General features: G+C 39.8%; 1 protein-coding gene across 5 annotated transcripts in view; it reads left to right on the top strand.

Annotated features, from left to right (window-relative positions):
• The window catches only part of LRRC4C (leucine rich repeat containing 4C), an 899,516-nt gene that overhangs the window by 383,695 nt on the left and 493,240 nt on the right, over nucleotides 1–22,581 (top strand). For 4 of the 5 annotated variants that reach the window (XM_050955348.1, XM_050955346.1, XM_050955349.1 and 1 more), the window contains exon 2: nucleotides 4,448–4,537. The exons of the other annotated variant lie outside the window; for it this stretch is intronic. The gene's annotated coding sequence lies outside the window, so the exon portion shown is untranslated. The remainder of the gene's footprint in view (nucleotides 1–4,447; nucleotides 4,538–22,581) is intronic. 5 annotated transcript variants of the gene reach the window in all.

Below are 22,581 nucleotides of genomic sequence, written 5' to 3'. Positions count from 1 at the left end.
TTATCATCCATTTTCTTCCAGCACAGCCACCAGCTTGCTGTCCATTAATAGAAGTATCTTCTGTCTTCAAGCAAAAAAGCAAATGTGGCACTTCTACTGCAGATCACCAATATTGTTCCATCACTAGCCAGTCTAGAATTAAACATAGACCTTAAAGGAAAACCTCTCACAATCCCTCTTCAAACTCTTTCTGAAACTCTCCTGTTAGCTGTTCATGGCTTCTGACTTTTTATGCCAAGTATCTCTACTAAGCTGAGTTCAGTTCCAGTCCTCATCATCAAGAAATGATTAACCACTCAGGGATTTTGGCCAATGAAGTTACTCCTCATTTACACAGGTGTAACTGAGCTCAAAATTTACAGGTAGAAAAGTTGCATTATATTGTTTGGTCAACCTCTTTAGAAAAATAAGATCAGTCCCTGTTAAACATGGGCTTTGTCCATACCCAACACCAATCTCTCTGTGTACTACAATTGATGACTCCTGACAATTCAAATTGTCATTTATCATCTTTTTTATTTATTTTTAAATGCAGGCCAAGTTAATTTAAATTACTTTAGAGAATAAGATTTCATGAGACCATGTACCAAATTATTTCCTTATATCTAGTTATTTTACAGCCACTGCTTTCTCTCCATTCGCTAATTTAGTATTTCTATTAAAGAAGAAATCAATCAACTTTTTTCTAGTAAAATCTATTCTGTAATAAGCCTCAGTGCTGCCTATTGTTTGTTTCTGTTATGCTCTAGAAATTGTGATTTGTTTTCTCTTACTGTTTATTCCAATATTTTTCTAGAGATAAAAGTTAGATTTTTGGGGTGGTGGTTAGTGTCATAATGCAGAAACTATTTACATTTGCATCGCTTAGTCAGCTATATTTACTTGCAAAGGCTGAAGTCAAATGAACAACTGGGGATACAGATGGGAAAAAAATAGGTATGTTCAGAATGAGGTCATGACGCAGGAAAGATAACCTAAAGCCACATTAACTATTGTACTACAGCAAGTGAGATGGAGGGGGGGGGGGCTGTGACTGAGCCTTGAAACTGCATTTTTAACATGTCTGAATTGTATAAAGGGTGTCTAACGGAATGACAAATGAGTGTTGATTGAAACTCAGAGCAACATCTTTACATGCTGTTCTCGCTCCCAATTAGCTATTGCTCAGCCAGAACATGCACAAATAAATAGTCAACTTTGAGAAAGACCTTGGGTGGAGGTAGCACATTGGAAGTCCATGGAGGCAGTCTCTCAAGAATACATCGGTGGAGCTATTACACTTGCTGCTAAAGTTGTCTCCCTTTACTAATGTTCTGACCACATCACCCCAAACCTACCACCTCAAATCTCTTCTGACATCCTACCTTTTATCACATTAAGTTCAAGTTGTTTTCGCCCACCTTCAGAGCTCTTCACAATTCCTCTAATGCCCTTTTCATCTCACAAACTATTTCTTCTTAGTCTTACTCTTTACAGTCCTCTCAGTTATATCTATGGTCTCCTTCATTCACTTTAAACTTTGCAACTTCTTTCATCCCTCCCCTGATGCTTGGAGTGACCTCCCACTTGTGTTCAAAGTGTCCTTCCTCTCTCTGACCTTTCAAATTCTTCTTTAAGCTCAGGTTTTGGGGTTTTTTTGCAAAGGCTATTATCATTTTTTGCCCTCTAACCAAATTGTTTAGCAAGGAAAAAAGTGTCTATCCTGAACTTTAGATACTTTTCACACAATATTAAAAAGGTACAGTGCCGTAACTACACCAGTAGGTTTCCCCAAATGATAACGTCTGAAATTGTTACTGTGTTTACTATTTATTGGTCTTGATTAGATTATAAATTTCTTGAGGTAGAGCTCATGCCTTTTTATAGTGTCGTGCTTTTTCATGGTGCTCTGTAATTAATATAATGATAATACACTGTGAATCCTAAAACAAGGATGAAGTGAATAACTGGGGGAATAACTTGGTTAAAAAATGTACCTGGATTAACAAATTGTGAAACCCTCAAATGTATTTCATGTTTGAAATTATAATGAATTTAATTAATCCATAACTGCTTATCTATAGACAATTCAGAAAAAAAATCTTGGTTCATAGTTAAATTTAATTTAGCATTGGTCAATTATATCAGTGACATGGCATTGTTTTTCTTTATTGAATAACTCTTGACTAACCAATACCAGTGCAAATTTTGAATTGAATATTTGAATATATTTTGCACTTTACATAGTTCTTAGCTTACACTGCAATTTCAAATTTGCTGTTTGTGAACATTCAATGTCTAATATTTGCCTTTTTAAAAGTGTTCATATTGGTAAGGCTCATTCACTAGAATACTCACGTAAAGCAAACTCCAGAAAGGTAGCAATGTGGTCAGAGCAAACCTGTTTAAAAATTCAAATGACTATTTGCAGAAAGTGATTGTTAGTATATTCCCAACTCTACTTGATCCCATGCTTTGGTTGTTATCTGCCTTAAATGCTGGCATACAGCAAAGGGTTACCTCAAGTCACATGAGCACCACCATTCAAAGTACTACTGTGAATCTGTTTTCTTTCTATCTATGACCATGATTCATGAAAGCACCTAAACCCATAAGTAGATACATCCTTATTTAGGACAGCATGTTAAGGCTGTGCTTAAGTTGAGGAATATGTTTAAGTCCCATTTACTTCAGTGGGATTTAGTCGCATATATAAAGCTAAGCTTAAATGCTGTCCTGAATATGTGTGCTTTCTTGAATTGAGGTCTAAGTATTTGGCACTCATCATCCACTGAGTTTGTCATTCTTAGTCTGCTTTTGAAAGCCTGAAATTGGAGGAGGTTTTAAATAAAGCTCCATATGGTGGAATTTTGCCTTACTCTGAACAGAATTTCAGAAGCAGGGTTTGAAAAATGGCATAAATCAAAGACCAGAACCTATTCTTCTGAAGATAGACCTGCATATATTGTTTATTTTTATATATTTCACTCATTTCTATGTAGTACTCTATCTTTTCTCGTTGATAAATGGGGAAATTAGATGACAGGACAAGATTGATGAGAGATATCAAAAATAAGAGGTCCTATCCTAGGAGTTGCTGAGTGCTTCTTTTGTGGTGGTGAGCATCCTCAACTCCCTTTGACTTCTGATGTCTTTTCTGTCCATGGTGATAAATTTTGGACGGAGGCACAATAAACTAGAAATTCTGTCACAGGGAAGCATCTCACATTGTTGAATGCATTTTTGCAGGGAGAAGAGGGCAAAGGAGAGAGTGAAAGGCTATTGATTTGACAAAAGAACCAACTCATGAACTTTTGTATCTCACTTGTGAGAGAGATTACTGGCTTTAAACCCAAACCAGTGCTTCCCAACATCATTACCATACCCATCTGCATAACACTTTGAACAGTAATTTGACTCAACACTCATAACCTTCTCTACTCATGTAGAAGCTTAAAGTGATCCAACATTCAACTGCTTAGCCTACTCTAACTGATCCTTACGCTGGTGGTGTAAGATGGGAGAAAGAGATGTACAACAAATTGTGTTGGTGAATCATTAGGTCCTTTAGGAAGTCTGCCTAAAGCTGACAATGTCCCCTCTGCTGCAGGGTTATATAAAAGATAAATAAATAAATATATGGAGATATACCTATCTCATAGAACTGGAAGGGACCTTGAAAGGTGGGATTTTCAAAAGTTTTTAACACAGATATAACTTTGCTCCCATTGAAGTTAATGTTAAAGCTACCTTTGCCTTCAGTAGGAGCAATTAGGCCAATGCTAATCATTCTTGAAAATCCTGTTGCACATACATACTTGCTAGTGCCTTGTCCGCTATATTTGAAATGGTCAGGCTTACACCATCCCCCCAGGGAGACCGTTCCAAAGTTAATTAGATTTCACTGATAGAAGTTTGGCTATTCTATTTCCCTATTCTTCATTTGCTGCTGTTAGTAGCCATTACAAAAGTGTAGAAACAGGTGCTATTCTGGAGTACCACCCAAACAAATTCCTTCAAAATCCTTCTGTCCATATTGACCAAGGTGAAGTGTCCTCATTTTCATCAGGCAATGACCTCTTGATGACATTAATGGCACAGATTAATGGCCCTCAGCAAGCCTGTAAAATGGAGGTCTTTTGTCACAATAGAAAATTCACTCTTTTTTCCAGAGAAGTATAATCTTTTTCTCGGAGGAGAAAAGAGAGGGAGAAAAAAACTACAACCAACCAAAGAAAAACTACTCACCATCAAAATTCCTTGTTTTCTACATATTAAAAAAAAATTGTGGCAATTATTGTGCCACAATAATACCCTACTCTCTTTATTTCATTGTGATTTCCTCCCCACTCCCCCATAGATGTGTCAGTTGGGAAGGTTTTGTTTTTCAGCACAATGCTGCTTGTCACTTATGTGCAATCTTCACTGGTCTAACGTAATGCTTTTTTTTTTTATTTGTCATCTCCAGAAATGAAATTCTCTCTTGCAAGAATTCAAGATAGTTTAGAGATGTGGGAGCCAAAGAAGCTGACATTCAATTGGATAGTCTGAACATCGTGTGAGTGCAATGAGTTTATTTTAATGATGATTGCATGTGAGTTTAGGCTAATGGGTGTGACTGGTTTTAACCAAAGAGCTAATGGTTAGAGATTTCAAAAAGAAGTTTGGCTAATAGTAGTGCCCAAAATAATATGAGAAATTTTGTCAGAGGTCAGGCCTTTCTGTTGCCTTTACTGTAATTTTGTCTTATATCTTACGGTACAGTGTCTCTTCTAGGTGAGATAAGCCCAGAGAACATCTTGTAAGTTAAAACCTCAATTTTCCTTTAAAAGGAATTAAATTTTAAAAGGAATTAAAAGGTCCATCTGCAAGATAGACTGTCTTTGGAATCCTCCTTAATGATTCATTTTCTGTCTTCACTTAATTGAAATTAATGGGAATTGTTTTTCCTCAAGAATCAGGCCCATAGGTAAGCTGTATTAGGGAACATGTAAAGGCAGCAAGCCATGAAGCTAGCTATCCTCTTCTAGACCTCTGGCTGTGTTACTGACTTGTGTGTCAACTGAAACATGAATGTGAGGCCATAACCTACTAGATGCACGGTCATCAATGGGAATTCTGTCTCTGCTAAGGATGCTGTCTCCCAGCCTGGCTCATAAACATTGGTCTTCATCACATGCTACTATGCAATAGATAACTTCAGTTCAGGGAGAATCCATGACAACACAGGCCAGGATTTGTGATAATTCATAAAACTAAGCACTAGAGAAAATTACACAGAGCCTGCCTGGCCAAAGTCTAGATAGACCTCGCTGTTAGTTCTCTTGCCCAAAAATAGCATCATCTTGACCTTTATGTACAGGAATGCTACAAACTAAGCTACAGAGAGGCAGCCAGTGATGTAAACTTTGATTAAACTTTTCAGCTCTGAGAAGATCCTAAGTAATATTAATGACCTTCTCAGGTTTAATGTACTAATACACCAGGGAAGGACAAAAGGCCATTTATTCTAAGTCTCACTGCAATATGCACTAAGCACAGTCAGTCTGGAATAGCAAAATCATCTCTGATATTGCTGTTGGTGGGACTGTAATTCTTGATTTTTTTTTCTTATTTTTGTTAGACATCAACTGCCTAGAGCCCTTTTGGTCTGATATAGCTCCAGTGTAAGATTCTGGCGGAAATCTCTGTTTGGATTCTGCATAAGAGTTTCTGTGAAATTTCACTTGAATTTTGAATGGTGTGTTGGTTATACACTGTTCATAGTCTTGTTTATCTCCCTCCTGCCCCCCTTCCCCTCAACACTATTCATAAACATTTGTGAGAACAGGTTTTGCTCACCCAAATACTTGGAAATTTGATGTTTGTCCTCTAAATACCCAAATTCTCATGACTGCAAAGGATTTTGTGTGTAATCATAGACTCATAGACTCATAGACTCTAGGACTGGAAGGGACCTCGAGAGGTCATCGAGTCCAGTCCCCTGCCATCATGGCAGGACCAAATACTGTCTAGACCATCCCTGATAGACAATCAAAAAGGTTCACTGTTTGATAGTTGCTGTTCACTGCTTATAATTCTTTATTAGTTATTCTTGTGCTTAAAAAGCTCCAGTGAGGGAGTAGAAATGATACTATGTGACTTAAATGACCAGTTACTATTCCAGAATAGTGAGTAGCCAAATTGTAAAGTTTTGTAAACAACTAATATGCTAAAATTTGTTCACAAACATGTTTCAAACAATTATAAGTAGTAAATGAAATAGTACAAGTTGGTCTGTTCACAGATGACTTATGAAAAGAAATAAGGGCTAAATTCACTGAAGTTCTTTTCCAACCAGTCATTCAACTATCTGTCTCTGGTATCCAAATTCATCCCTTTAACTAGGAAATTGACTACATTTATTGCAAGATTAGATTGCAGAGGAAAACAAATATTTTCATGAGTCTCATGTGTACATCAAAATGTTTCTATTCAAAAATGTGTTTAAAAGATCAATCGTAATGTTGTTTAAGTTCAAAATGTTCATTGTTTTGGAGAGAAAATAGTTTTTTTGAAACTTAGTATGTTCACTAAAAATGTCCTTAGTGTTTTTTTTTTAAGTTATTTTTTTTAAAACCTATTACAGTGCTCAGGTCTCAAACTCAATACACTCTTGTTTTAGAATGAGTGAAACTGATCATAGAGCAATTTAAAAATAAAAATGAAACTACTGACTACATGATTTTGGGATGGAGAGTTGAAAAAGAAGTGTCCCAATCCCCTTGCACACCTGCATACAGTAGCAGTCCATTCATCCTCTGCCCTCTGGGCTGCACAGGGATTACTTGCTCCCACTCTCCTTTGAGGACCAGGAGAACAAGAAGGATGCAGAGAAAAAGAGAGGCATGCCCCACCTCTGTATCAGCATACACAGCAGAGCCAGGGCACCCGTGGGAGCAAGTATAATGGGTGGAGCACATCATTCACATCCTATATGCAAAATTTCTGCCTCTGGCAGCACATGCAGACGTAATTGTGGTAGTTGTAATCTAGCTAGTTCAATCAAAATAGATGTGAGGATGCAGAGGTGTGAGTTTCAGCACAGGCTGACAAACATATGTGTATCTCGTGGGGTCAGGCAGGATCATGCAGTCTAGGCTGAAGCCTTTGTTGCTTTGTCCTCATGTCTGTTTTTTAGTGAGCTATCTAGAGTGCAGCTAATGTGGATATGTCTATACAAACTACAATGTAGAAAAACTGTAAGTTATGTCAAAAAAAAATGAACGAGATAATTAAATATGCACCAGTGTTGGGATTTTCAAAAACACCCTGCATTGGCTTGTCTTTATTCCCAGTTAAATAAAGGTTAAAACTCCCACTGACTTTTGGCAGTGGCCTAACCCTGCTGCTGTTGAGCATTTAAAAAATTATTTCAGTTTTAATAATCTGGGTGGTGGTAGCGGGAACCCACATAAGGAATGTCTTCCAATAGGTTTTTTTATGGTGACATTTTCATTTTAAATTGAATACATTGAGGGGTGATAGCAGGAGGTGTCTCTCTTTTAAGAGAAATAGCTTCACTACTATTTGCAATTTAATATAAAATAGACACAACACAAAACACAAAAATGAGCAACAATATGTTTAAGGGGACACATGCAAAAATAATCTCTGTTTACCAAGGCTCCAGCTTGCATGTGAAAATGCAATTTAGCTGTGATAATAGAAATTACACTTCAATCAATATGCTCTTTGCTATTAATCCATTTTTTCCTTTTTCCTCTGAAGAGCCCTTAATAATATGTTAGACAAATCATATTGTTTAAAAAGTAATTTGAAACAGAAGTGCCTTTGAATTCTTGTGAATCAGGCACTCATTTTGCAGGAATAATAATATGGTCTCATGCTGTTAATGTATGGATTCATACTCGTATATGTGCATTAGCATCCTTTTTTTTTTCATCTGATTATTATTATAAGCAATTGTTGCTGAAGATACAGAGTGAAACACTTCATCCACTTGCTTCCTCCGCAATCACACTTCCTAAATATCAGAGATGTAGCCAAAAAGCAAAAGCTCTGGAGTTGAACTTCCCCAAAGTAAATGATTGTTTGGACAGAATGCTTTTGGTTAGAGTGAGAAGATAATCAAGGAGCTTGATACAACTGTAAATTATCTCTAAATTCCAGAGTGCTCAGATCCCAGTAACTTGGTTTGTCTTCACAGAAATAAAATCAGCCAAAGATTCTTACCTCTCTTGTATATTGGAAAGAGGCCATATTTTTATATCATTGCTATTTTGTATGTATCTCTTGTGACTTGTTTTCTGTCTAGTATACCTTTTACTATAGTAAATGGAGAGAATCAGCTGACATTTTGTGTTCTGATACATCCAGCTACACACAAACACACACCAACTCCCACAGAGAATTTGCTTTTCCTCTCTTTTGTTTCTTCTTTTCTTTAATTCTCACTTTGAGGCTATATTGGCAGCTGTTACCATTTTGCCACTGAGTTACAGTTTGCATCCGGCCATCTCAAAGTGCTATGTAAACAACAATTACTCTCCTCGCCCTCCCGAGGTAGATATTATTATTATTATTATTATTTGAGATTTTCCATATCCCTCTGCCTGTAAAGTCAGATGTCTTCTCAACCTCAAATCCAACTGTAAAGGGGTGTGTGTGTGTGTTTTGGGGGGGTGGGAGGAGTAAACAAAATGGATTTGGAATGTTAGAGTAAGTCCTGGGGAGATGGGAGATGGAGTAATAATTAGGTGATGTAGTCATAAATATACGATAAAGAGTGTAGCATTTGATAAATAAATTGCAGCATGCAATTGATTGCACAGGCATATAGTAAATATATTACACATTTCTTCAGTTAATCTAATTGAGACCACCTCCATAAACAGAGTGGATGGGCGTGTGTATACACATCGCTGTATAGAGAGTGAGTGTTCTGAATGGAAGCAGGAACTATGTGAAATGTCATGAGATCTCCAACCAAATATTGCAGAATTAAGTGGTTTCGGTAGTTCAGATAAACACTCCAGTTTCAGACACTTAGCAGAATGTGAACTCCAACTCTGTATGAGATTTGCCAATATTTGCAATAATGAACTCCACATATGTAGTGTTTGTGCTTCTGAATTCCTGGCCGGGCTTGCCGTTAGCTTTGACTTATGCTGTAACTTCTATCAAACACTGTAAAGACGAATATAGCTGTTGTCACACTAAAGACATTTGAGATTAATCAAACCAGCTATGTGGCTTCAGCCGTTCTCGCTGTTTCACACAAAGAACCTGACAATGGATCACTTCCATTTGCTGAAATGTGTCTAAACCAATCTGGACAAGAGAATCAGAGTGCTGCCACATTCTGTCTCAGGGCAATAGTAGTAAAATACTTCAAATATCTCCTTGGCTAAGACTGGAAGTAGCTGATCTCAACATAGTTGCTTTTTAATCTGCAGCAAACTGTTGCAGTCAGGACACTGAGCTTCAGTGTGAGTGAACCAAGTATCAAAGCAGTCACAGAAGGCATTTTTACATTGCCTTTACATTCAGAGTTTTAAAGCATATGGAGCTGAATGAACCATGAAGAAAGAAAGGCCTGGCCAGAAAACAAGAATTCCAATCTCCAGAAAATGTTGAAGTTTGATTATTTGTTTTCATTCCTGTGAGGAATGAAACTCAGACCATTTAAATGTTTTTATGAGGAGGAAAAAAAAACATGAGGGGAAGGGAGGAAGAGAAAGATATGGGAGTGGGGGGGAAGGAAAGAGAGACCCACCTATTTTGGAGTAGTCAATAGCTCCATGGGTAGGCCTTCATCTGGCAAGTGGAAGACCCAGGTTCAGGCAGAGCCTGGGAGTCTCTCATCCCAGGTGAACATCTCCCACCTAGCTATTATGTGATGGTGTCTCTCCTTCCTGGACCTGAGAAATTTTTATCAGACTTGATACATTTCCACAAAAAGTTTCACTTTTGACAAATTGATATTTGCTGACCCCAGAAAGCTTTGTTCAAAAATTCCCTACTGGCTCGAGAAAAACGGGGTGGGCGGTAGAAGGAGTTTCTGAAGTCTTAAGATTCTAAACAATCAGACTTCATTTAAAAGTTTAGGTACCTCTATGTCACCTGTTTTATACCCCTCATTCCATTTTTTGTGTGTGTGTGTGTGTTAGACAGTCAGTCTGCAGTCATTATTGCGGGGGGGGGGGAGGCAGAATAGGTAGGGAGTACATCTGGGAGGCATCAAAGAGTGTGAGGGAGTAGATCTTTGATGCCAGCTACAGGGTCTCTGGGCTGGAACCTACAGTAGAGGGAGGGCCTGGGTTCCCCTACCAGCCACCAAGGAAGGGGAGGGGAAACCCTCTGAAGAGGTATAAAGATAATAGAACCCAGAAACTGATTAAAGACTTGCAGTAAGGCAGTGTTTCTCAAACTGGGGCAGCCGTTTGTGTAGGAAAAGCCCCTAGTGGGCTGCACTGGTTTGTTTACGTGACCCATCCGCAGGTCTGGCCATTCGTGGCTCCCACGGGCCGCGATTCGCTGGTCCCGGCTAATGGGGGCTGCAGGAAGCGGCGGCCAGTATATCCCTCGGCCCGAATTGTTGGAAGAGAGATCACAGCAGTGATGGAACAGCCATCAGTAGAAGGAGCTATATGGGGATACAGCAACTATTCTGTGCCTGGCCATGAGGAGGTTCTCTTGCAGTGAGTGGACCCTTCTGCACTACCAAAATGGTACTGTCACTATATCAGGTAGGTCAATGCCAAATATAGGCACTAAACCTAGGAATCCTGCTTCGGTGCTCTGCAGGATTGATGCTCTCCAAATGCCCAATTTTCGCACAGGTGTCAGGAGCTCTCCAAGACCTTTTAAAAAAATACAAATAATTTGTACAGTTGAAAATATGGTATAGACCATACAGGCTGGCCACAGCAAAATACACATTTTGTCCAATATAGAGTGCAGGTAGCCTTTTATGAATATTTTGCCTTGATTTGAGGGTGATCTTTGTGTCTCTCTTTCATTGTAGAAAGTTCAGTCACAAACTGAAATGAATCTTAGATTAATAAAGCAACTTGCATAGGACCAGATGTTCATCTTGTGTAAATCAGTGTATTTCCAATCACTTCCATGGAACTATAGTAGTTTACATCAGTTGAGGATCTGGTCCTAAACATTGCTACTTTTTTTGTGGGGAATCTTACTGGGCGCAGTGAGAAGAACTGTCTGCTCTGTTTACTATATGCAAGTGTCTTCAAGTGGTGCATCATCTTAATGCTATGAGGCATAGTACTAGCTTTGTTGTCTGTGCTATAAGTTAAGTCCTGCTGAGGTTCATCACAACGAAGTTGTGTGAAAAACACTGTCCAAATCTGGGTGCTCACTTCAGTTGTGTGAATGGAAGGAGAGGGATAGCTGAATAAAAAAGTTACTGTCTAAGAACAGTCCTGCGCTGCTGGAGGCCAGCCCTGAGCGCAGAAGAAAGAGAAGGCTGTTCCCCATTGGTCTGCCATTGACTGCTGCTGCTGCACTCCCTGGGTGATGTGCTCTAGGGCTGTGGGTGGTGAAATGGATTCATGTTTGATGTATGTTTGTGGTTGGTTCCGGAGTGTGAATATCTTGTATTCCCCTATCCAGTGCTTGCTCCTCAGCATTACACAGTTGTTAGGACACTGACTGGACTGAGTCACCGGGTCTAGGTTCTACCCTCAAATCTTTCACTAACTCACTGTAACACCTTGGATAAATCAGTGTGTCTTAGTTTCCAAGTCCATAAAAGGTGGGTAATAATCTCATCTATCAGTATGAGACCTATAGATGAGAGAAGTGATAGGTAAGTGCTAATGATTATTATTTGCTTTATTATTATTGGACAGAATGGTAAGGCGGGGAAAATGTCTTGTTTAAAAACAAAACACAAACCCTTCCCTCTTCCCCATTGACGATAATACCATTCAAAGTTATCTATCACCTTATCATGTTTCCACTTTCATTTCTCAAATTAAAGCATTCAGCTAGTATAGGCTAGCAGGAGTCAAAAATATAAACAACAGGTCTAGAATTCCTACACAAACAGATGCTCTTATTATCTGCCAAGCCAGGAGAGTTATGTCTTTGCAATTGTCAGTTCACAGGTTGTTGTGAACGGGAAGCGACATGCAGGGAAGACATAGATAAACTTATTTCTGACTATACCATATTTTTTATTATCTCCTTTAATTCCCAGTGTCCACATAACTCCTCAGGCATCTAAAAACACAGTGCAGAATAGCTTTGGGTGATTGCTCCTGACATGAGGTCTTCCTCCTCTACAAACCGCCACAGAGTTTGGACATGATTTTTCTGTTTTGCTTTAGTCCTGTAACTTGATGTCTGAATCATTCACGATGTGCAATGTCCTTTAATTTCAATAGACATAACCAAGTGGCTCATAAACATAGATACATAAAGAATCTGAGAGAGTTCATCTAGTCAAGTTATATGGTGAGTTGACCACGATGTAGTTTAAGATGCTAGTTGGTACAACCCCAACAGGAGGGTGTTGCTTTTGCACTGTTTAGATGAAGAAAACAGTTTGATATTCCAACTGGTGATGTTTTACTTTCATAAAAAAAGTAGAATCTTGAAAATTATTATGGATTTTTTTGAAAATGCTCAACCATGCTTTTTAGTGTCTTAGCCCCTGACCCTGATGGCATTTTCTTTGTTATAGGGAATGTGTACTCACGTCTGACATGAAATATTTCATATTATAATATATTCATCAAACACCAGTAGTGGGCTTGGCACTTTTCAAACAATTGAGACCTTATGGTTCCTATCCAAGGGGCTTACAATCTTGTGTCATGGTCTGTTTGATTCTATCCAAATTGCCCAAGTGGCTGTTATCAGCACTGGAGCAGAAGAACTGCTGTCAAGTGGAGTAAGCAATGTTCTGTATCGGTTCATATATCCTCTCAGAGCACAGGGTATAGTGTTTGGGGTTTGATTCTGCCATGCCTCCAGCATCTGCTTGAGAACATATATCATCTTGTGCAGTTCATAGTATAAAGTGCTGCCATTAAGTCAAATGGGGTCATTACACAACAGTGTTCTACTTTAAGATGCAAGGTTGGGGAAGGCTGCTTCTTGGACCTTCTGACTGCTGCAGACCGCCAATGCATCAGTCCTTCCTCACTTTCAGTTCTCTTGGCAAAAGAGAGTTGTGTAGCTGCCCTGAGCATTTGCTCATATGCAGTGTCGGAGGGACAACCTCAAATCTAATAATGTTCATGTTCAGTCTCATTTGTAAAGTGCCTTATCATGCAAACAACATCATAAGGCGCTGAACACTTTGAAAGGGATTATACATGAGCGCAGCTAAATGCGATATTAAAAAGAGAAAGAGAGTCTTCATCTTTCCTTTTTAAAAACACTGTAGCAAGTGCACATCACTGACTGTGAGGAGTTGAGGTTGCTTTGCAGATAAAAAGGTCAAGCTGTGCAAAAAGCCTCATTTACCAATTGAACAACAAAGGTAGAGCTTTGGAATAGCAAGTGGCTGAGAACCCAAGAGAACTCTAACTGGCATAAGATAGGGGAGGGGTTAGGATGCCAGTGAAATAGGACAATGCAAGGTCAACGGAGGTATTTCTGGGTGAGAATTAAGATTATACAAGCAATATTTTGGCAAACTAGCACTGTAGCTCATCCAAAAAACAAAACCACCAGAAAAATGATATGACCAGATGATGGATTAATGGACAGGAGCATGTCTGGCATGATTGTCCCCTAAGTTAGAGGTACAGAACTAGAACCATTTAAAGGGACCTTCTAAACATTCTCTGAGCTGACAAATAAGACAGTGAGGAAGTGGAGAATAATTTGCATGGAAACACAGCACAAACAAAATTGTAAGAGTGGAGATCTGGGTTCTCAGAGTGAGGCTTGTAGAGTGGGCCTCTTTAACCCAGGAGACAGGATGTTGCTTTTCAAAATTAAAGGTTGAGGGTGTAGGGCACGACTGGGATGTTTCTTCCCATACTGAGGTTTGTTGGTACAAGATTTTTTTTCACAGAAGGAAGAATCCCGGGGGATTTTTAGAAGTAGGGGCCTGATCTTCATAGGGCAGAAGCCAGGCCTGGCTTCTGAGGAGACGAGAGAGGCAAGTGCAGTCATTCTGGCTTTCTTGAGTGTTTTTTTCCCCTGGGTTTCATTACTAGGATTTTGCATGGTTTCTGAATGAAACAGAGTGGACATTTTTAGTGGAGAAGAGAAACATTCCAGGAAACTTTCCTGGCATTATTTTTGTCATGAACAATGTCAACTAGTCACTCCAAGAAAGATCACTGCCAATAGAAAACATGACCTGCAAAGTAGGAAACTGGGGTCCGGATAGTATTTTACACATATATTTATATTTTTCAAAAGTAAAACAATTAAGAAGAGAGAGGGATTAAAAGTCATGCTGTTTTAGTTTTGTTGATTTTTTTTAATGTTTATTTTTAGGAAATATTTCGTTCATTTCTAGTCATATTTTTAGTTTGGAACAAAGAAAGTGGGTTGTGGTTTTGTTTTGTTTTTAAATCTATAGTAATGATTTCCCTCCTTGGATTATATAATAATATTATATATGTATATAATTATAAATAATAAAAAGCCCTTCCAAAGGCTTTCACTCCCAGATTTCTTCAAACATTTTTTAACATTACAAACAAAATATAAGGTATTATTGGTGTATGTTTTCCTTAAAAAAACAAAAAACAAAAGAACTCCTCAAATATTTGCTTTACTTGGGATTTAAAGGAAAAGGTTTGACTAGTTCAAATTGAATTTCTCAAATAAACAAGGAATTAACTGAACGTAAATAGTTACTGAAGTTTTAAAAATTATCAATGAGCTTAAGAACTGGAAGAGTTTCTAAGTAATAGATAATCACAGGGAAGGAAACCAGACAATTGAATTAACTTTAGGAAAGCGGGAGGCTTGCTGGGACCAACAGTCATTCTCTTATTTTACAAAGCTCTTATTGTTATCCGTGACATTTGTCCATGATGTCACCTGCTGGGTTTCACTTACCTTTCCATTGATTAGACTATTGGTATAAATACAATAGGGAGAGCAGTATATTTAGTGGTTAGAACAGGAACTGAGAGTTCAAATTTTTGTCCTATGCTTGTTGTACTACTGACTTGCTGTGTGACCATTTAACCTCTACTGTTCCTTGTTTTATCCTTTTATAAAAAGGAAATAGTCATATAAATGTTGCAGAGTTGTTGTGAGAAAGGTTTGTAAAATGCTTAGATTTCCTTAGATGAAAGGTGATCCAGTCAGTATATCAGTGCAAAGTACTATTTTTGTTACTGGCTGACACTGGTGTACCCACTGCATTCTACTAGGCAGAGTCCAATTGATCAACTGTGTTAGACTGTATGTTGCTATAAATGAAAAGAGATTCTCCTTTAGCTCAAGAATTAGAGGCCTTCGCTTTCAGAGCAGGAAGATCAAATTTCTTTCTGTGCCATCACTGAGAATTTCTGGGTAAACACTGTGACTGATATTGCAACCCCATGCAGTATCTTTTGGGGGAACATATTGTATTACAGTTATTATGGTTTAGGTATCACCGTAGGCCAGGGATTATATGAAACCACAGGGGAGAGGGTTGTCTTTAGATCCTCCAGGAACTAAAAATAGGAGAGGTTATTATAGTGAACCACTCAGGTTATAAACACCTCTGCAGAGGTACTGTGCCCTAGGGAGAATTGCATATACTGATTTAATCTGGGGTTTCCAGAGATCAACAGACAATAAAGATATTCCGGCATAAAAAGCTATACTGATTTGGGGCCTTTTTTCTGAACCAGCCAACAGACGGATCGTCTTTCCAAGAGGGGCCCCAACTCTTGTGGAAGAGTTGGAAAGACTTTGGTCTATTAGGGCCAGTGATGGGGTGTGCATCCAGGGCTGCCCGGGGGGGGGGCAAATGGGGCAATTTGCCCTGGGCCCCACAGGGGCCTCCACGAGAATATAATATTCTATAGTTTTGCAAATTTTTTTTGTGGAAGGGGCCCCCAAAATTGCTATGCCCCAGGCCCCCTGAATCCTCTGGGCGGCCAGCCCTGTGTGCATCACTTAGCAACTCTGATAGGGTTAATGAGGCCAATTAGGTCAGCCTAGGTGCGGAATGGCTAGGACAGCACTATAAAGCCAGAAAGTTCAAAGGAGTCTGCAGGGGAAGGAAACCCTGAGATCCTGCCCTGCAGTAAGGGGATAAAGTAGCCGTTGGGAAAAGAAAATGCTCCTATGGTAAACCCAGAAACAGTCCATGGAAGAGAGAGATGCTGGATAGGAAAACAGCAACAGGGATGGAGAGTGAGCAAACCTGGATTGCTGGTTAGAGTCCCTGAGCCAGAATGTTAGTGCTGCAGGTGTGCTTGGGTTCTCCTGCCAGCCAGTGGTATAGTGGCAAAGAGCTCACAGCTGGGGCTGAACACTGTCCAGAGAAGCATTTTAAAGTGATCCTTTTGGATTTTGTAACCCCAGAAGGGGTGGATTAAATAGAGTTCTGGTCAGAGGGCCAAGTTACCAGGAGAGACTATTGCAGAGTGAGCAGAGAGCAGAAGGGGGCAACCAATGCCATCAGACACTTTTCCAAATCTAAACACAAGGAGGTGCACTAGCAGTGAGTGAGAACCCTGTAACAGGGCCCCATAAGACTGATTGGTGACTTCTGGTAAGGTTTTAGCCTGAATACAGGAACTTTTGTTAATAATATTGTTTGTTTATTTTATTATATTTTTTTTTGGAAATGCTTTTACCTTAAGAATAAATTTGCTTGCTTAGAAAGATCTGTGTGGTAACTGATAACTGCTGGCAATACACTGGTCATAGCTCCTGGTGAGAAAATAAACTACAAGCAGAGCGGTTTGCGAGGGATATCACATTATAAGGCAGGGAACTGAAAATACTAAAACCCTTGGTCAGAAGAGAGAGGGGTTGGGGCGGCTCTAGGTATTTTGCCTCCCCAAGCACGGCAAGCAGGCTGCCTTTGGTGGTTTGCCTGTGGGAGGTCCCCGGTCCCGCGGATTCGGCGGCACTCCTGCGGGAGGTCCGCCGAAGCTGCGGGACTAGCAGACCCTCCGCAGGCACCCCAGGCACGCGCTTGGCGTGCTGGTGCCTGGAGCCACCCCTAGAGAGGGGAACAGATCTCTATTCAAGAGAGGTGACAGCTTGAAGCTGGAAACCTTAAACCTTTGAAGAACCATAAAGTGGGAATACAGGTGCAGTTATCCTGAAACTGTGACAACTAGAGCATGCAACCTAGTTACAGTATTCATGAAGTAAGACACTTTCCTTGCAGTGAATATTAGCCAACATTTTAGACCTGGAATGGTGCCAGCAATAATGAGATGTATATGTATGGTATATTACAGTAACTCGTTAGCAAATGGTGTTAATAACAAGCCTATTACCTTTGCAAGTACTCAGTCACCTTTACAGCATGTCAACCAGTGACACCATTTTAAAATCAACGGTTTCTAATGGTGGAAAAACTGCTTGACATGCTGTCAATATGTTGTGAATGAAATATTCTGAACCAAGAAAGGAAAGGAGCACGTTCCATTCTAGAGATGGGATAATACAGCAAAAAGTATTCACAGGAACAGCAGCTGATGGCAGGACTCAGGAGAATATTTTGTCAGTTTCCTAATTGCATGCTTGTTTGCTGTTTTTGGTACTTAAAGGTTTAGTATTTGTGAGGAAAATATTGGCAATTATTTTTTGCAGCTAGTCTCCATTTAACATTTTAATACCTTAGTGTGAATAATTGCTCACAAATTCTGTATTTGCTGATTTTTATATTTATAGCTATTTATCATATGTTTAATCTAGTGAGCAGGAAATTTAAGATAATTTAAAACAAATAACTCTTCTGTAGTTAACTTCCCATAGTGGTACAAAATGGTTCCAGATATAAACATCACAAGCTTGTTGTACCAGCAGCTCAGAGACGGTATCCAACATTGTTCTATGGGATACATAACTGGACTCACAGAAAGGCCTTTATTTTCTGCATGCAGAAATGTGTAAATAGATAATTATGGATCTAGTTAACTGATATGCATGTGCAAATGCCCATCTATGCATGCAAAGACTAGACTATGCATGAGCTAGTACCAGGACTCAGAAGATATAAATTCTTTCTTTCTTGGCTCTGCCATAGATTTCATTATGGTCTTGTGAAAATCCCTTAACCTCATCATGACTCAGTTTCCTCAAATGTAAAATGGGGATGATATTTACCTCAAAGTGGGGCTGTTGGGACACATTCATGAATCTTTTTCGATGCTTGGGGAGCATCAGAAGGAAAGCGCTATGAAAGCACAAAATGGCGTGGTGGTTATTTACCATTCCAAAGTAATTGGTATTAATGAAGTGTTATAGATACTATTTTCAAGCAGCTGTCACTTTAGGTGTGTGTATGCCCCTGTTGGCTCTTGTTTGGATATTTTTGGAAACAGTGCTCATAGAGTCTTGCACCCTAATCTTCCTCATGCTCTAACCCATGGGCATACAGGGGAAGGCTGACCACTGCTCCAGCTCACCTCTAGCTGCAGGTAGTTGAGAATGGAGTTTTGCTACCTCCATTAGCATCAAACATAGTTAGCTTACTTATCTTTATCTTTTTTTTTAATTTCAATTTAATTTTATTTATTGATTTATTAATTCCTTGCATATGCTGTGTGTGTTTTGGGGGCTTGAGACACAAAGGCATCCTTGAGCAAAGGCTCCCCATTCTTTGCAAACAACTCTTATCTCAAACCTGACAAATTCACTACATCAAATAAATTGCTAATAAGGTATTTGTCCATAAAGAGTAACATGTAAGGTCTCTATTGAAAGCTTGCAACTTACTGATGTTCATAATCATGGCATGATATGTGTATAAGTAGTATTTAATGCATAATATTACTATATTGAAATGTATGCCCTTGACATCTAAAGGTTAAAAGGAGTCACCAGGGAGTGATATTACTTGATGATGGCCTATTCATTTAGGGGAGAGTTGGCACTCATCTCTTATTAGCTGGTGATGTAACACAAGGCTCAATGGTCTACCATTGCCCCATCACAGAACAGTCAATAGAAAATCATAAAAGACAATTGCCAACAACTGAAACCACTTGGAGGTAAAAAAGAAACATAATACATAGTCTATTATAAAGACAAAATACTGATTCAGAATATCATGGTGGAGAAAGACACACTGCATCCATTCATTGAGGAGACATGTTGTGGAATGGCAGTGTGTTTCATAAACATTTGGATCCTGGCTCCCGTGAAGTCAGCCAACTCTGCAACAGACTGACATCTATATGGAATACCTTTGATTAGGAAAGGTAACTATTGATAAATGTAGCCCTAGTTTGTATCTTGTGATCTTTGTTTTATGTTGTAGCTATTTGTTCACATCACATCACTCTCTTGTTTCTAGTGGAGTTTTTCATAAAAAAAAATTTTGTTTTATTTTAAGTGTTCTCAAGTGCTGTGCATTATACAGGAGTGGTGCCTTCAGGTTAAACCAGGGTACACTGTTCCTCTGGGAGCAAGGAATCCACAATTTCTGTATGTAACCCCTGTCAGAACTAGATATCAGAGAGGAACACTTCAAAGAGACTTGGGAACTGGGGTGCACCTTAGGTTAACTTGTAAGGAAAAAATCAGGGCTGGCATTGCCAGTGGCAGAATGATTGAGTGGCTGTTAAGCTGGTAATATTAAGGAGCTATCACCGACTAGACTCCGTCTAAATGGAGGCAGGAAATGATAAGATGATTCCCACTCCAGTGTACCCTGAGAACTGTCAAAGGGGACAGCAGTCCCTCCCACTTTTTTGTTTTTGTGTTTGTGATTCCCTCACATCCGACCTTGGCTGCCTTTCTTTGCCTGTGGCCTTCTATCTTTGGAGGTATGCCCAAACTCCAAGCTTCAAGGCCTGCCAAATCTGAAGTAGATCTTTTTCCTCCAGAGTTGGACATTCCAGCTTCTTGTGCTGTCTTGGAGAGTTACACATTCTATCTAAGTGCAAGGACTGCATTGGCTTTAAGAGCAGATCCAGGAAGCTGAGGAAAGACAGGCTCAAGTTCCTCTTTTTGGAATGTTGCTTGAAATCTGCTACCACTTTGTGGCCCAATTCCTTCCCCTCTTTCCTCCACTTTGGTACATCACCCTCACACCTGTGTGCTTGGGCAACTTCCATTTCTCCAGCTTCAATGAGCAGAGACTTGGGGCCACCTTCAGACAGTCTGAAATTTTCTAAGAACAGAACTAGATCCCACAATAGAGAGATTCTGCAGGTTATGATGGAAGGAGCCCCACAATATTTGCAGGGGAGTTCTGTTCTTCTATGCCTGCCCGCCCCCACAGATCATCACCACAGATGTCTCCTTAGCAGGCTGGGTAGCTCACCTTCGGAACCTCACAGTACAAGGCATGTAGGGTCTCAGTAGTTTCCTCTTTACGTCAATCTGCTTGAGCTCAGAGCAGTTCACTAAATGTGCAGTCTCTTTCTACCCAAGATCAAGGGTCACGCAGACAGAGTCCCATTAGACAACAAAGCAACTGCCAAGGAGGAGCAAGATTCAAGTCTTGTATGCCAAGGCAATAAAATTTTGGAACTGGATCATAACCTACTGAATCAACATCTTGGCAGTACGTCTACCAGGTCTGGAAACCACCGTAGCAGACACTGTGAGTAAACATTTTTGTCAGGACCATGAACTGGAGCTGAGTGATCCTATCCTATGGAAGATTTTTCTCACTTTGGGATTCCCTAGGATAGACCTCTTTGTGACATTGTCCAACACAAAATATTGTTGATTAAGTGTGAGGAGAGAACATGGTTGAAACTCTTTAGGAGATGCCTTCCTCGTTTCTTGGCCTCAAACTCTGGTATATGCATATTCCTCAACATCATTGCTCTTCAAGGTCCTGAATAAACTAATACATGAAAGAACAGTAATCATCCTTCTAGCATAAGCATAGTCAGGGTGGGGATGGTTCCCAGAACTAATTCACCTATTTCTGTAGTCTCCTCTTCATCTCCCTCTGACAGCAAGCCTACTGACCCAAAAGTGGGTATAACTCACCCACAGTTTCTATGTACTATATCTCAAGGCTTGGCTCCTCAGTGGCTCTCTGGTGCAGAAAAAAATGTTCTTTATAAGTGCAGAATGTGTTCTTGCATAGTGGAAACCATTCACAATAACGATTAACCAGTAGAAGTGATTCCATTCCTAGCACACTCAACAAGCATTATCTCCTCTCAAATCACATTTCACTCACATTTTCAAATACCTGCTGAATGTAAAAATCCTGGGCTTGTCAATGAGCTCCATCGAACTTCACTTGCCTCCTATTACAGCCTTTCACCTACCAGTTGAAGAGTTTTCAGTATTTGCACACCCTAAGATTTGATGGCTTTCAGGGTTTGATCTGTCTTTTTCCTCATGTCAGAGAGCCTGCTCCACCTTGGGACCTTGATCTAGTTCTCAATGCATTTGTGGCAACATCCTCTGAGTCCACGGATAGGTGTTCTCTTCTGACTTTATCCTTCAAAACCTCATTCCTAATAGCCATTACTTCAGCCAGATGGGTAGCAGGGTTATCCCAGTAAAACAACCTTATGAGTTGTTTTACTAGGACAAGGTATCTGTACATCCCAGGCCTCACTTCCCGCTCAAGATCTCATTGGACTTCAACATCCATCAGGACAGTCAGTTAACCATCTTCTATCCAAAACTTCATACTTCAAGGGAAGAAGTTATTCTTTGTACTCTAGATGTGAGAAGAGCCTTTGCATTCTATCTTGGAAGGACAAAGCCCTTCAGAACATCTCCTAGACTCTGTCTCTTTCATAGTCAGGATGAAAGGAGCTTATTTTGCCACTCAAAGACCATTAGATGGAATGTGTCTGTTCTTCTGACATATTAAGAAGCTTCTGGAGTGCATCCCCCACCCACAGTGACTGCTCATTCCATGACGGTACGATCCACTTCTATTGCCCTGATTAAGAACATACTCATTGCAGATGTTTGTAATACTGTAGCCTGGTTATCTGTGCACGTTTTTTCCCAGCACGATGCTTTCATGGATACTTCCAGGGCAAGTGCAGCTTTTGGTATGAATGTTCTGCAATCTGTAATGGATCAGGTTCCTCAGCACCCACTTCCATAGATGGAATGCTTTTCTGGAGTCACCTAAAGTGGAGCACCCATGAGGACAACTAATTAGACATCAGGTTGTGTTCCTGTATATTAGCTGGAGGTCTTTAAGATGTTTTGTCCCTATGAGGTCTCTACTACCTGCCCACCACTGGAGAGAGGAAGGAGTTCTTCCCTTGACAAGATTTGTAGTTGAGAAGGAACCAGAGTGGTAAGGTTGCCACCTGTCTGGGTATTGGCTTCTGTGTCTGGGTGCCAGTTAGGACTGCCATGTACCAGAAAGTACTGGTAGAAAAGGGGACCTGTTAGTATCTAGTCAGATGTGCTGACTGGATACCAAAAGTCCAGTTATCACGGTACAGGGGGAGGCACCGGAGCATTAACCTGCACCAGACCCTG

This window comes from Gopherus flavomarginatus, chromosome 5 (assembly GCF_025201925.1).
Source record: "Gopherus flavomarginatus isolate rGopFla2 chromosome 5, rGopFla2.mat.asm, whole genome shotgun sequence".
Classification (NCBI taxonomy): Eukaryota; Metazoa; Chordata; order Testudines; family Testudinidae; genus Gopherus; species Gopherus flavomarginatus.
This window is presented reverse-complemented; position numbering and strand designations above follow the sequence as displayed.